The sequence below is a fragment of the Falco cherrug genome, chromosome 3 (genome assembly GCF_023634085.1).
Source record: "Falco cherrug isolate bFalChe1 chromosome 3, bFalChe1.pri, whole genome shotgun sequence".
In the NCBI taxonomy this organism is placed as follows: domain Eukaryota; kingdom Metazoa; phylum Chordata; class Aves; order Falconiformes; family Falconidae; genus Falco; species Falco cherrug.
The window spans coordinates 82,277,208-82,290,945 of NC_073699.1; positions in this window are offsets into that span (position 1 = coordinate 82,277,208).

The window sequence follows — 13,738 nt, forward strand, 5'->3', positions numbered from 1 at the left end:
TCCTGTTTGTGGGAAAGCCTTTGGCTGTTGGAACTGAGCAAACGTGGTTTCTACTTTGCTTGTGATGATTGAAATCTTATAGATGTCCATTACCACATCTAACTCAGGTAAAGTATCTGACAGAAAAAAAAAAAAAAGGAAGTTGAACATGAAATGTAGAGATATCCAGCCCATCTTAAATCTATATTTACTAGGCTGGTTAGGTTAGATTAATGAATTTTGTTAGAAAAATGTGTGAAGTGCTCTTAAGATTAAAAATTGCTATAAATCTATTACCAGTTGTTAAATTTTTCTCTTGATCACCAACTTGGGCAGTGTTTTCCTATTTGAGGGGGGGGGGGAAAAAGTAAAACAAAGAAACACATGTTCCAATGGAAAGAGAGAGAGAGAAAGAGGAGACAGAAAATTATTAATAGGTACATAGAGACAGAAGGATTTTGAAAGGAAATATCAGGATTCATGGTGTAAGTAAGCATATTTCACTCCTACCCTGATTTCCATACAAAGAGTGAGCAATTACTGGCTTGTAAGCTGGGCATCTGCACTGGGCAGTTAAGTAGGGTTTGTAATAAAGGATAGAATGAGAGGCCATGTGGATCAATATGACCCATTTGGGAAATGTAGCACAGATTACATAAAAGAAAAGCCTGGTTTGCAAACCTTTAATGAATTTTTCAAGGGGTCAGTAAGCATGTAGATAAGAGTGATCTAATTGATACAATCCACTTGAATTTGCCATCAGCTTTTGGTGAAATCCTTAAGCAAAGTATTTAAGGAACTAAAGCAGCAGAATAAGGGGAGAAATCCTAAACTGAATAAAGAACCAATTGTCAGATAGGAAATGCAGGATAGTAGCAAACATCTAATTTTTGTAGGGGAGAATCGTTCCCAGAGAAGATCTGCAGGGAACTAAGCTGAAAACTGTGCCCTTCAATGTGTTCATAGATGACCCAGAAAAGAGATCAGAAGGTGCAATGAGAAAATTGGCTTATAAGAAAGTTAGTTGGCAGAGTGAAGATGAATATGGATTATAGAAAACTGCAGAAGGACCTGAAAAGGTTTGGTGGCTAGGAAAGAGTTTCAGAAGAAATGCAGACAGATAATGTAAAGCGAAACACACAGCAAGCAAAAAGATCCTGGTTTCACATGAAGATTCGTGGCCTCTTGACCATTACCATACAGGAGCAAACTCAAAGACTGAAATATAAAGTCCCATGAAAACATCAGCTCAGGAGTGGTCATTAGGAATTGTTAGGAATTTGAGAACAAGTAGAAAATGTCATTGTGCTACTGCATAAATCCACAGTTCATCCCAACCTTGAATACTGTGTGCAGTTCTGGTTCCCTGGAGTAGAGATGGAACAAAGTCAGAGAAGGGCTTCCAAGATGACTGTAGGTGTGAGGTGGCTTCTGTACTAGGAAAACACAAATAGATGGGGAATCTTTGGCTTGAGGGAGAGCCCACTGAAGAGAGCTATGGCTGATACTTTGCTGTGTCTACAAAGCCATGAGTGGTCTGGAGCTTAAACTGTCTTCCAGAATGAAAACTAGGAGCCATCAAATTGCAGCCAACAGGAGACAGCTTCAAAGCATGCAGAAAGAGGTGATGTTTGTCATGCAAGGTTTAGCAGCCTTGCAGGACTATTTACCAGTGGATGCTGTGGACAGCAAAAGTTTAGCCAGGTCAGAGGGGAAATGGGACTATTGCTTGGTAGAGAGAATCAGAGACAGGAAGATAAACCATACCTGGCTCAGGAAATCCCATGAGCCAAAGGTAGTCCAAGCCCAGGAGAGGTCTCACAGAATCTCTTTAGCATTTGCTTCTGGTTACTGCTGAGCACAGGATACTGGCCCAGATGGAGCTTTTATCTGAATCTGCATGGTTACTGTTAACAAGATCTGCCTGCCTGAATTTTCAAACAATGGCCTGTGCTGTGCAGGATGCAGACCAATTGCATAGTGGTTTCTTACCAAGCAGAGCATAAAGCCGTTGATTTATGTGGCCTTCAGGTCTGGAAAAAGCTCAGATCACTGTTTTCTTATTTGGTGGTATATATACACCAGATAAATGAATTCTGCAGTGTAATATGGCACAATGCAGTGTTTAAGATTAATTACTGAAAGTGCTGATATTGTCACTTTTTCTTCTCAGAAATTTAAAAAGTGGCAAATAATTCATCTGTTTGTCCACCTCTGGAACTGTGATTCTCCTCTGAGCTCCTGTTTTCTGCTGCTGGCCAATAAAGTGGAAGAACTGAACAAAGAAAACAAAACACATGGAGTTCCAATGATGCATGTCTTCTTTCCTTCTGTCTTTCTCACTTTCTGTCTGACTTTGTTGCTATTTTCTTCTGCGTGGTTGTATCTAATGCACCAATTGCTTCCTTCTCGTTCTGCAGACCCAGAAATAGAGGTTGAAATTTCAGGTCATTAACTGGGAGCATCACCTGCCTAAGAATTCCATTTTATGAGCCAGCTATTCTTTGTTTTAATTACAACAGATGATAAGCAAAAGAGAAGCAGAGATATAGATGTAAGCAGCACAGAGAACACCACTTATCTGCTCTTGATATATCAGGCTGATGGTATTTATGTTTAGGATGTTCTTTGACTCACTCAGAAGCATGCTGTATTTTCACATTTTACTGCATAAAAATAATGTGATACAATAAAATAAACAATTTTTAAAATCCCACTATTCAGCTGAATAAGAAGTGTAATTATTTTTTCCGTACAGATTTGGTATCTAGCAACTGGCTCATTAATGACTTGAAATAATACGTCTTACACAAATTAGCAGGATGATGCATTTATGTATCATGGCTGGATCTCAGTTTTATTGAGAGCATCTAAATTTATTTATTTAAGAAGCAGCAGGAGCAGGGTTTTGTTCATACAATAATTTTTGCTCTTCCAAGGCCTGTTAAGTCTTGAGATCTTCTGGGACCTGATCCAAAGATAACTGAACCCCATGAGACTATTTCTATTGATGGCAAAGGATATTGGATGACAGTCTGTTCTCACAACTCTGGCTCCAAGGAGGTCAGCAAGACACAGCAAAAGACTTATATGTATGTTTCAGGACAAGAATGTTATTTCCATAGTGTAATGACAATCTAGATCTACCATAAATAAAAAAATTATTTCATATTACCCTTAATTTCCCATAAAAGATTAATTAATTTTGTTTTTTAAAAATGTGTTGAGAAATCAACAGAATTATCTGGGTTTCTTCCGCTGGAGCATTATTCTTATTCATCAGACTCAGTTTATATTGCATCCATATTGCTGTCATATGTCATTTAAAGCAAAATTAAGATCTATTCTTCCAAAATGCAGAGTTGCTTTCAATATTTACCAAGTAGCTTCATGTGATTTTTTTTTCCACAGGTGTGGGAAATACAAACATATATTGTACTTTTAGAAAAATATTCTTCTCATTATATAATACCAACAAGTAAGGCTGATTTGCCTCTTGCTACCTGTAACTCAGAGTAACTAGTGCACTGTATTTAAAAATAATACTTTTTTCATTACCAGAGATTCAGTAAAGAAAGCATCAGAATATCCCAGGCAGCAAAATTTACTAAGATCCCAGACCATGTGTGCCAGCAAGTGAAATGGACCAGGGACCAACCACTCTCCAGCACTGAGTCCAACTGGCATGAAGCAGTTATTTGTATTGTATTTGTATTCCAACTCCTGAAATGTGCCTGAAAGCAGTTCTGGAAGAATATTGGTGGTCTGGATGAAAAAGCTGGCTGGGTACCTTTGTAACAGTTAAACAGTGTGGATGCCAGTGTTCCTGGGTTTGTGCCCTTCCCTGGCACTTTTCATTTTTCTAAGGTGGGTCTATTATTCATGGTGCACAAGAAAAAGGAAGTAATGCCTACACGGGTTCAAACCAAAATAAATCAGAAAATAAGAATCATACCTGTAGCCTGTGGTGAAAAGTGTTTAAACAACCAAGTTGTGCCAAGCCATGGTTACGGCCAGTATGGAGCTACCAGCACTGTTGCCTTGGGGCTGGGAATAGTCCTGGGGCTTGTGCTGGTGTCCTGCAGGAGGGGCTGGACTCAGTGAATACTGCAGGCTTCAGCCTGATCAACATGAAGGGTCTTTAAACAGGTTTGACTTACAGAAGTTGCCTGAGGAAGACTCTAATTTATAGCTATCGATTCTTTCAACACCTGTCCACCTGATGAAGAAATGCTTTATTGCCCCATTAGTTTTGTTCTCAGATATCATTTCTGTGCTTTAATCAAATAATTGAATCATCATCCAGACTTCTCTATGATAAATTAAACACGCTGAACTCTTTACATCGTTTTCTTTAATGACTTTCAGCTTTTTCAGTGTTTCTATTTTTTCAATATCAAGGGAAGATGACCTGCGCAACAAAATCTGGCATTGGTCTCTGCAGAGGTATTGGTCCCTGTTGTCCCATGCCTTGCACTGCTCACATATCCTTTCTTGTTAATGCACTGCAGGACTGCAAAATTCCTCTTTGCCACAAGATTCCATGGGAAGCTTGTGTTGATCCAGTACGTTACAACCCCTAACTTCCTTTAAAGTTGGCTGCTATAGAGAATATAGTCTCCAGTTACATGAACTCGCACAATTTGGTCTTAGTAAGATCACTTTGCAAATTGTTTTTATTAAAATGCATTTATTTTACAAACACTACTATTCAATTTAGTCTGCCTCCCCACTATTTATGACTTCACTGGCCTTTCTGTACACTCTTTCTTTTATTTGCAGTGTTATATTTACTTCCAGATAGTCAATATAACTATTAAATTATGCCAGCAGCCAGTAGCAGTCCCCTGGGGAACTCTGCTGGCTATATTGTCAAATAAAATCCTACTCGTGAGTGGCTCCAGGAGCAGATCACGCCTGGTCTGCCACATTGCTCCCAAAAGTGATTTCAGAATGATTAGACCAGCTTGATGTGAGACATATTCCAGTTGAAGTCTGGCGTAAGGGATTGCTCCAGGGTCCTATTCTTACAAACTGTGTGGATGAGATTGTGTCAGATTTGCCTTGCTCAGCCCACTAGTTCAACACCATCCCAACTGGCCTTATGTCTCTGCGTGTCGCCACAAGCCCTGTCTCAGGCTATACCATGTACATGCTTATCATCTTATTATAAAAACACCATTTTCATGGTCATTCAGTGTCCCTCACTTTCCAAGAGGGCAGCTGTAGTAGTAGCACAGGCTCTCTGACTGCTTTCTGTAGCATGGAGGCTGAAAAGATGGAGTAGGAAAAGCACCCTCTTGTGCTGACCATCTCACATATAGCTTGGCTCTTCTCTGTGCCTACTGCTTCTCTTTTGCCCCCCAGCACAGATTTTTAGACAAAACCTCAGAGCACCACTGTGCTCAGCCCTCTGGGGAGTGCCTGGTGGCCCTTCTTCCCCAGCAGTTCTTCTGAGGTGTGGTTTCAGTGCGTCCAGGCAAAATACCTCTGAAAAAAAATGTGGCCTAGAGATGGAGGTGTTGGCAGAGAAAATCAATATGAGCTGTCCTATAAAATCAATATGAATGAAATTCACTGTGGTGTGTTGATGCTGGGGACCAACGTATCTCCTTTGGTTCTCTGCCCTCCACGGACAATTCTGAAAGGGAGCTGCAAGTTCTGCCTGATCTCACCTTGGCAGACACATGCTGCTTGGCAGAGGATGGAGAAACAGAAGACACTGAGTGTCCCAGGGGCCGTGATAGAGAAGGCTGGTTGTGCACAGCTAGGGAACAGCCTGCCCTGCTGCCAGGAGAAGGCTGAGGGAAGAGGAAGGGACCATCTGTTCTCAGAACAGGAGGACTTGGTTTACTGGTGGATTTGGCAGTGCTGTTAGTGGCTGGACTCAATGATCTTAAAAGGTCTTTCCCAACATAAATGATTCTATGATTCTATGAAAGCAAGTAAGACAAACTGATTCAGGAGTTATTTGGTCTCCTGCCTGCTCAAGACCCTGGTGCTTACTGGGTTGACATCAACACTTCCACTCTCTCTTTCCTTTATCACCAGAACCACAGTGGCAGACTTGCTTACAGTCTCCTTTAGACAGGTACCACAGGTACAGGGATGAGGCCTTGGCCACGCCTCATGAGACACTTTCAAAAAGAAACATACCTTACCTAGAAGCCTGGATAGATCCTCTTCTTCTGGTTTTCACATATTTTTCTGCTTTTTCATTTCATATACAAATGCCACCACTGGCTCAGAGTCCAAGAATATGTGTGATTCTTGTGGCAAGATTTGTTAGGATGGGTGGAAGTGGATGAAGACCCAATTTAAACCCCTGTCCAGCTCTGTCACTATGACTATATGCCATGAAGGTGAAGTAAACAACCAACCTGCACTTGTCAACTCTCTTCCCCACTAGAAAATGTCTGTCTGTGTTTGGCAGGGCGTGAGAGGAGACCAAGCTGGGAAGCTGGTTGAGTGGTCCAGCCTTGGAGAAACAAAGAAGGTTCTTCAGGGTGCAGCCCCTGCCTTCTCCTTCCCCTGATCTCCTGTGGTCCCAGTAAGAATGACATTTAGCCTCCAGCTCACCCATGCAGTCACAACGGTGCTGGGCCTTCTGTGTCCCTCCCAACCTGGACTTCCCTGTAAGCCAAGCCCCACACTAGGCATTAGCTCCCGGATCCTGCTGTGGTGGATGGATCATAGTGGATATGTCTCTCAGAGGCTGGCATGGGAAGCTGAGGCAAAATTTTGTTTGGACTGAGGGAAATCAGGTGAAAACCAGAAATAATAGTGAAAGTTTTCAGGAGACTATCTGTCTTACTTAGGAAAGGCACCGGTTTTACCAGGGTTCATGGAGGATTGTGCATCTTGTTTGTGATTGTTGTTATAGAGGTACGGAGACAGAATCTAGGAGCAGGGAAAAGGGAAGGGAGGCCAATCCTATTCTGGATTACTGCTGCTATGCTGCTGAGCATTGGTTCAGTGCCAGATGTGCTCATGTGGCCTCTCTAGATCTGGCAACCCTGGCAATGGCAGTACCAGGCTTGGTATTAAAAGTGGCAGAAGCTCACCTTGCAACAACAGAAAAAAAAAAATCTGAAATGGCCAAGCAGCATTTTTGTGTAAGGTGCAGTGGGAATACAAAGTGCACACTGGGGGCTTGCTGGCTGTTGCCACCTTACAAATCGCTGGGCAAATGAATATGCCACAGAGATTGCAGATATTCAGAGATCAGTCAGTCTACATATGCATCTGAAAATAGCCGAAGCAGATAAGCAACACCTGGTACAGCATAGATACACTCAGAGGTCATGAAGGCTCATGGCAGTGGGTGAGAAAGAGAGCTTGGCCTCACTGGGAAAGAAAGATTGAGGCAACGTAAGTCAGTCAAACTATGAAGGCAGTGGTGTTGCATGTGATTCTGCTGTGATAGCCAGCTACGACTGCGTGGTTGTGTTTGGAATAAGCACTACCCATCTTTTTTGTGTTTAGAATAAGCACCACTGTTGTATTCGTGGGTTTGGTGTACACAGACTTAATTTAATTTGCTATGAAGGCATGTCTTAAACCCAAGATGATTTTCTGTTTCTATTTTCCATATCTTAGTCTGGAAACAAGAGTGTCTTGGGTCATCCATTCTGTCTCAGACATCCAGATAGAGCAGTATGCTTTAGAAACCAAAGGAGTTATTGATTTCTTCTGCTATAGTTAATTGCAACATATTAGCTTTCACAGGAACAACCAGGTATGAAAAAGCAGCTGAAATTTGCTGTATAGTACAGCCATCCCAGTCTTGGCAAACATCTTCTGAACTGCACAGTAGCCCAGTGACTGTAGTACCTCCTGGTGCTTCCAGGACCCAAGCACAGGTTTGTTCCTACTGCCCTCTTGTAGCAGATGTTGAAGGAGAAAGTGAATGTTGTTGCTAAACCTAATAGAGAGAAGCCTCCATCTTTTGGCTTGCTAATGACAAACTCAGCAGCCTATCTACAGCATCTGATAATCCACAATCTCCGTGTGCATCTTCATGTATACAGAGCGGGCAGGAGAGGACCTGCACTGATCCCATAGCTGGGACAAAAGCCCTGCTCTTACAACATCTATGACTGCAGCCACAGGGTGACAAACCATTTGTTCTTTGTATGGTATATAATATGGTGCTGACTAGATTCCTCCTTACACTGGCTTCGCAGAAGCTGCAGTGTAGCACTCAACAAACTGACATTTCTTCTTCCAGAGGACAAAGGAGCTGCTACCCCAAAATGTATTTCTGGAAACTAAGTGGTGAAGGACATGAATGTCATCTAATCGTAGAAAGGACCAGTGTTGCATGTCTGATGCTATGAATTTAGTATGCTTGCTGTTCTAGCCATGCCCATGGGTAACTGCTGACTGTGAATTCTGTCTTTGGTTGATACCATTAACATAATACAGGCCCTGTCTTTTGTCAAATTCCAAAATGTACTTTGGGCTGGACCAATGTTCCTGTAACTTTCTGTAGATGTGACCTCCTTCAGGGCCTACCTGCCTTCCTGGACTTCCTCATCTCTCCAGCCAAGGAACCAGTGAACTACCAGCTGGTGGCAGCAGCAGCTTCTCCAAGATCAGGGTATGAGGACTTGATCACAATTCCTGGTGACAGTGTATGACAGTGTATGTAAACACACACTCCTCACTTTTGAGGAACTGAGCCATTACCAGTAATCTTGCAACTAATCTATTTTTTAAATAATTTAGCTTCTCTAATCCTTTGTCACCCCTTTTGAACTTTTGCCATGGTAGCTTGGGATTTATAATTGTCATTGAGAAACAGGAAGCTAAAGCATGTCTCGCTATTGTTATGACAATGCTGATGTCAGGATCTTAGGGAAAAGGAGGAAGAGTTCATTACCCATAAATGCATTGCAATTGACCTTTCTTGTGGCTGTGTGCTGTAAAGTAGAAAATTAGAAAACATGGTGAGATTTAGGGGAACACAAAGGTAAAGTTGGTCTCCCTGTGTTAATTTTGTGTGCTCCACACTGACATCCACCTGTTACTTAGGTGACCTAGAGTCTTAGTGCCTTTTCTAGCTGGGGCTTAACCCAGTGCTCTGAGCTGGTAATAAGCCATATTTGTGTGTCCCTTTGGTGCTGAGCACCAGAGTACTGGAGCACCTGCAGTGCTGCTTTCAGGCTCAGCCACTGTGCACTACCTAGTGAAACAGGTCTGCCACCAGCCCTCAACTTCATGTGGAGTGGACTGCAGCTAATGCAAGACACCCATCAGACTCTTCCTGGAGTAAGGAAAAAAAGCCATCTATCACCAGCTGGAGACTTTGCAAAAAAGGGGCTACCTAGGGCTCAGATGCATTTTGTTTGCTCCCAGTTAAAACAGGAGAGCTGTAAGGCCTCAGTGATAGCCTTGGTTCTCCGGTTATATACAGAAGCCCGGAAAAGTTCACAATCTCAGAACTTCAGAAATTTTAGTCAGAAAATCCAGAGTCACTGTCTGCAATGACAAATGAATTTCTGCATCCAGGGTAGTGTGACCATCATATAGTTGCCATTCCTCCAGCCATTCCATGAGATACAGCTTCCTCACTGAGCAGCTACAGAATGACTGTAAAGGTGGTACTGTAAGATGAAAATATGGCCAGAAGATGTCAAGGCTGAAGGTGGAACAAAGTAAAAGGATGCATTACTTCTGGAGAGATTTATGAATTATTTCTGTGCTTTACAGTAAGACTTTTCTCAGGATTAAACTGTGGCATGACCATATCTTGCATTGGTGTATGAGTGCAAGAATTTAAAAATACCTGTGTGTATATGGGATGGTCACCTCTGACACAAAGTTCTATGATTCAGAATTCTTGGGTGCAAATCCCTTTTAGTCAATAAGTAGCCATACATGAAGGCGAACACCATGAACATAAAAGCCTCTTCTGAACATTTCCAATGTTGTGCAGCATTAAAAAGCAGACATCCAATCATATTCTCCAAGGATATTGCTTACCTCACCCATTCTGAAATGCCGTTGCTGTGATATAATGGCTATTCATTTACCCAGGTAGCCTTTGCATTTACCTGGGTTTATCATGTCCACGGAGTGGATGTTACCTCAAGAATTTTGTTTATCTAACTCAGTGAAAGAGATTAGAAATGCCAGATGGACTTCCAACACTGAGAAGAAGGTAACTTTGGAGGATGTATCAACAGTGACAGGGACTGCACGTGTATCTCTACAGGCTTTCACATACCAGGAGTGAACACTTGTGTAGGTTTTCTTCATTCATTTGTTTGTTGCTGGAAATGCCTTTCCTCTGAATATCCTTTTAAAAATAAGTGACGTTGTCACTTTGGAATATGAAAGGAGGTAGACAAATAATGAGTAATCAAAGGTGCCCAGTGAGATGCTAGTAAGCATTGGGACAATGCAGTCAGGCAAAGGAGGGAGAGATGAATAAGTAACTTGCTTGTTGAAAAAGTGTGTGTTTGCAGGTTTACACAGAAGTCGCTAAATAAAACCTAGATAATAATAATAAATAATTCTAGAGAGGAGGCTGTCCCCCATGCTATAAAGGAAATCAGTGGTGCCTACCAAGCTGATCTAGGTAAATAACTGTAATTTTAGAGGTCCAGGTCTAAAAGCTGGCCTAATCCTGAGTATATGAGCAGGACACATACACCCTAAGATTTTAATGCCACCTATAACTATCTGCAGACCTGCAGAGGAAGGCAAAAAAAGACCAGTAGAGGATAAATCATGCATCAAGAGGAATAAAATAAAATCATTCCCAACTCCAGTGGAAGCCCTGAGGCATGGAATTATTATAAGTATAATGCAAATTGACAGTGATCTAATCTATTTTCTCACACATTTGGGGATACTGACAAATCAGATGCCCAGGGACTCATAACATAAGCTTAATTTTCTATCTTTAGGCATTTGTCTGTTATATTGTGTTGTACAATTACATCCATAAGCTTCTCAGGCTCCATCCTACAAGACTGAAAGCTACTGCTTCCAGTGCTCCGGAGAGTATTCAAGCCCTTCATTCATCAGATAGCTGGAAGCATTTAGATTTCCAGTCCAAATGTATTCAGGATTACTCACTGTACATTTGATCATGTGATGAAGTCAATACCCCTCGCTGACATTTACTTCTCAAATATATTTATAGTGTTACCACACCCCCGTTCAGTCTTTGCTGGGCTATACTAAACAAGACATGATCTTCTAATTCTCCTAAGATGTGTATTTTGCTCCCCTAATCATCCTAGAAATGCTTCTTTGCACTTACTCAATGTAAGTAACATTTTCTAACACACACAGGCCTAAAATTCTGCTGCATTTAAACGGAAGCAAACAGCAGAAGGGGGGGGGCAGCAGAAGGGGGTGGGCTTGTTGATCTCCTGGAGGGCAGGAGGCTCTGCAGAGGGTTCTGGACAGGCTGGGCTGATGGGCTGAGGACTATTCTAAGGTTCAACAGGGAGAAATGCTGCGTCCTGCACTTGGGTCACAACAACCCCACACAACGCTACAGGCTTGGGGCAGAGTGGCTGGAAAGCTGCCTGGAGGAAAAGGCCCTGGGGGTGCTGGCTGACAGCCGGCTGAACATGAGCCAGCAGTGTGCCCAGGTGGCCAAGAAGGCCAACAGCACCCTGGCTGGTATCTGAAACAGTGTGGCCAGCAGGACAAGGGAAGGGATTGTGCCCCTGTACCTGGCACTGGTGAGGCTGCACCTCGAATGCTGTGTTTGGTTTTGGGCCCCTCACTGCAAGAAGGACGTAGAGGGGCTGGAGCATGTCTAGAGATGGGCAACAAAGCTGGTGAAGGGTTTAAAGCACAAACCTTATGAGGAGCAGCTGAGGGAACTGATGTTTAGCCTGGAGAAAAGGAGGCTCAGGGGGGACCTTACTGCTCTCTAAAACTACCTGAAAGGAGGCTGTAAGCAGGTGGGGATTGGTCTTTTCTCCCAGGTAACAAGTGACAGGAGGAAACAGCCTCAAGTTATGGCAGGGGAGGTTTAGACTGGATATTAGGAAAAAATTCTTCACTGAAGGGGTGGTCAAGCATTGGAACAGGCTGCCCAGGGAGGTGCTAGAATCGCCATCCCTGGAGGTGTTTAAAAAATGTAGATGTGGTGCTCAGGGACATGGTTTAGTGATAGACTTGGCAGCCCTGGGTTAACGGTTGAGCTTGATAATCTCAAAGGTCTTTTCCAACCTAAATGATTCTATGAATACAAATCTGAGCTTTTGCTGAGCCCCAAGTAACTCCTTTTCTGCAAATTCAGTAAAAATGAGAAAAATCACTGGCCAGTATTACCCTGCTAGACAAAAGCACCTTCCTGGTAGCCCCAAAGAACACCAAACTGGTATTGCAATAGGAGTTCGGGGCTCTGAATCTCCAGCTAGTGACAGATGCCTCTCTACTGCAAGAAGAGTCTGAGATGCCCTTCATCAGCTGCAGTCTGCTCCACGTGAGGCTGACGGCTGCTGCTAGACCTGAGCTTTGAATGCTGTCCTGTTTCACTGATCAGCGTACAATGGCTGAGCCTGAAAGCAGCTCTCCAGCTAAATATGTAAGAGAAGTATCTGCCAGAGGTCAGCCTGTTTTTCATACCCAGATGCCCTTTCACCTCCCTGATTCTGAAGTCATTGCATCACTCTAGGGTATCTTTATGTACTGTAAGTGGATCAACCAGTCCTGCTGCAAGACAAGGATATGAGGGCCATTTCTGGGAGATCACAGGCTAGTTCAGTTTGACTCCTGCACCTGGCAAACTGGTGAGAATGTACAATAACGAACAGAGTTAATATATATATTTCTACTATGTAAGACACTATGGAAGAAGAATTAATGAGGAATCTATAGAGAGAGATCATGGACCAAATTTGTTTGGAGTATTTTGTCAGTCAATGAATAAGTGGATAAGGATGGTCTAGATGATACAGGAAGTCTCCCCTGCAAGCTGTTTTACTTCTTGTTTTGCTGCAAAGGCCCTAGATTTGCAGCCACCCCAGAGGCCATCCTGGACTAACCCACTAATTCCCTTGCTGACGGAGCCTGCGTATGAAAAAGAGTTCACTACATCACTTCAGCTTTTTTACCCTGCAGACAGTACGGACACAGGTGGTACCAGATTTCACTACTTCCAGCACGATCAGAGCAGTCCCCTGTTACAGCAGAGCACTGCTTGGCTGGGCACACCTATTACACCTTCCGAGTTGCTGGAACAGCTTTCTCATCACTTCTGTTGTTAATTTGGTACCGTTTTACGAAACAACTGCACAAGGCCACAGAAGGGCTGCTTGGCCCTGGTCTCCCTTTGCAGAGGCCTTGCTCTTTTTTTATGGCTTCACCACTGGGTAGATACCTCAGCAGTTGTATGAGACAGGAAAGTAACTTTCATCATGTTACATTTATGATAGTGGCTCCTGCTGCCAACTGTCGCAAGAACACCATGCAGAGAGCTTTCAGTGTAAAACATTAATGTAGCCAACACAAAGGCTCAAGTTGCTAATTGGCATTCTCGTTCAGTTCAGCATCTGTGCCCCACCAGCCTGCCTTGTGCTAGATACTCAGCCAGGGACAACCACCTAATGCCTTGCTCTGCACAACCACCCACCAGGACTGAAGCTGTGGGTGAAGTTTCTGTGACTTCAAGCTTTTGCCCAAAGCAGGAGCAGCCTGCTGACCTGTCCCATTACGTTCTCTGTGCTCTGCTCCATCTGCTAACAAAAGGAACAGAAATCACCCTCTGTGCCTTAGCTTCTCCCCC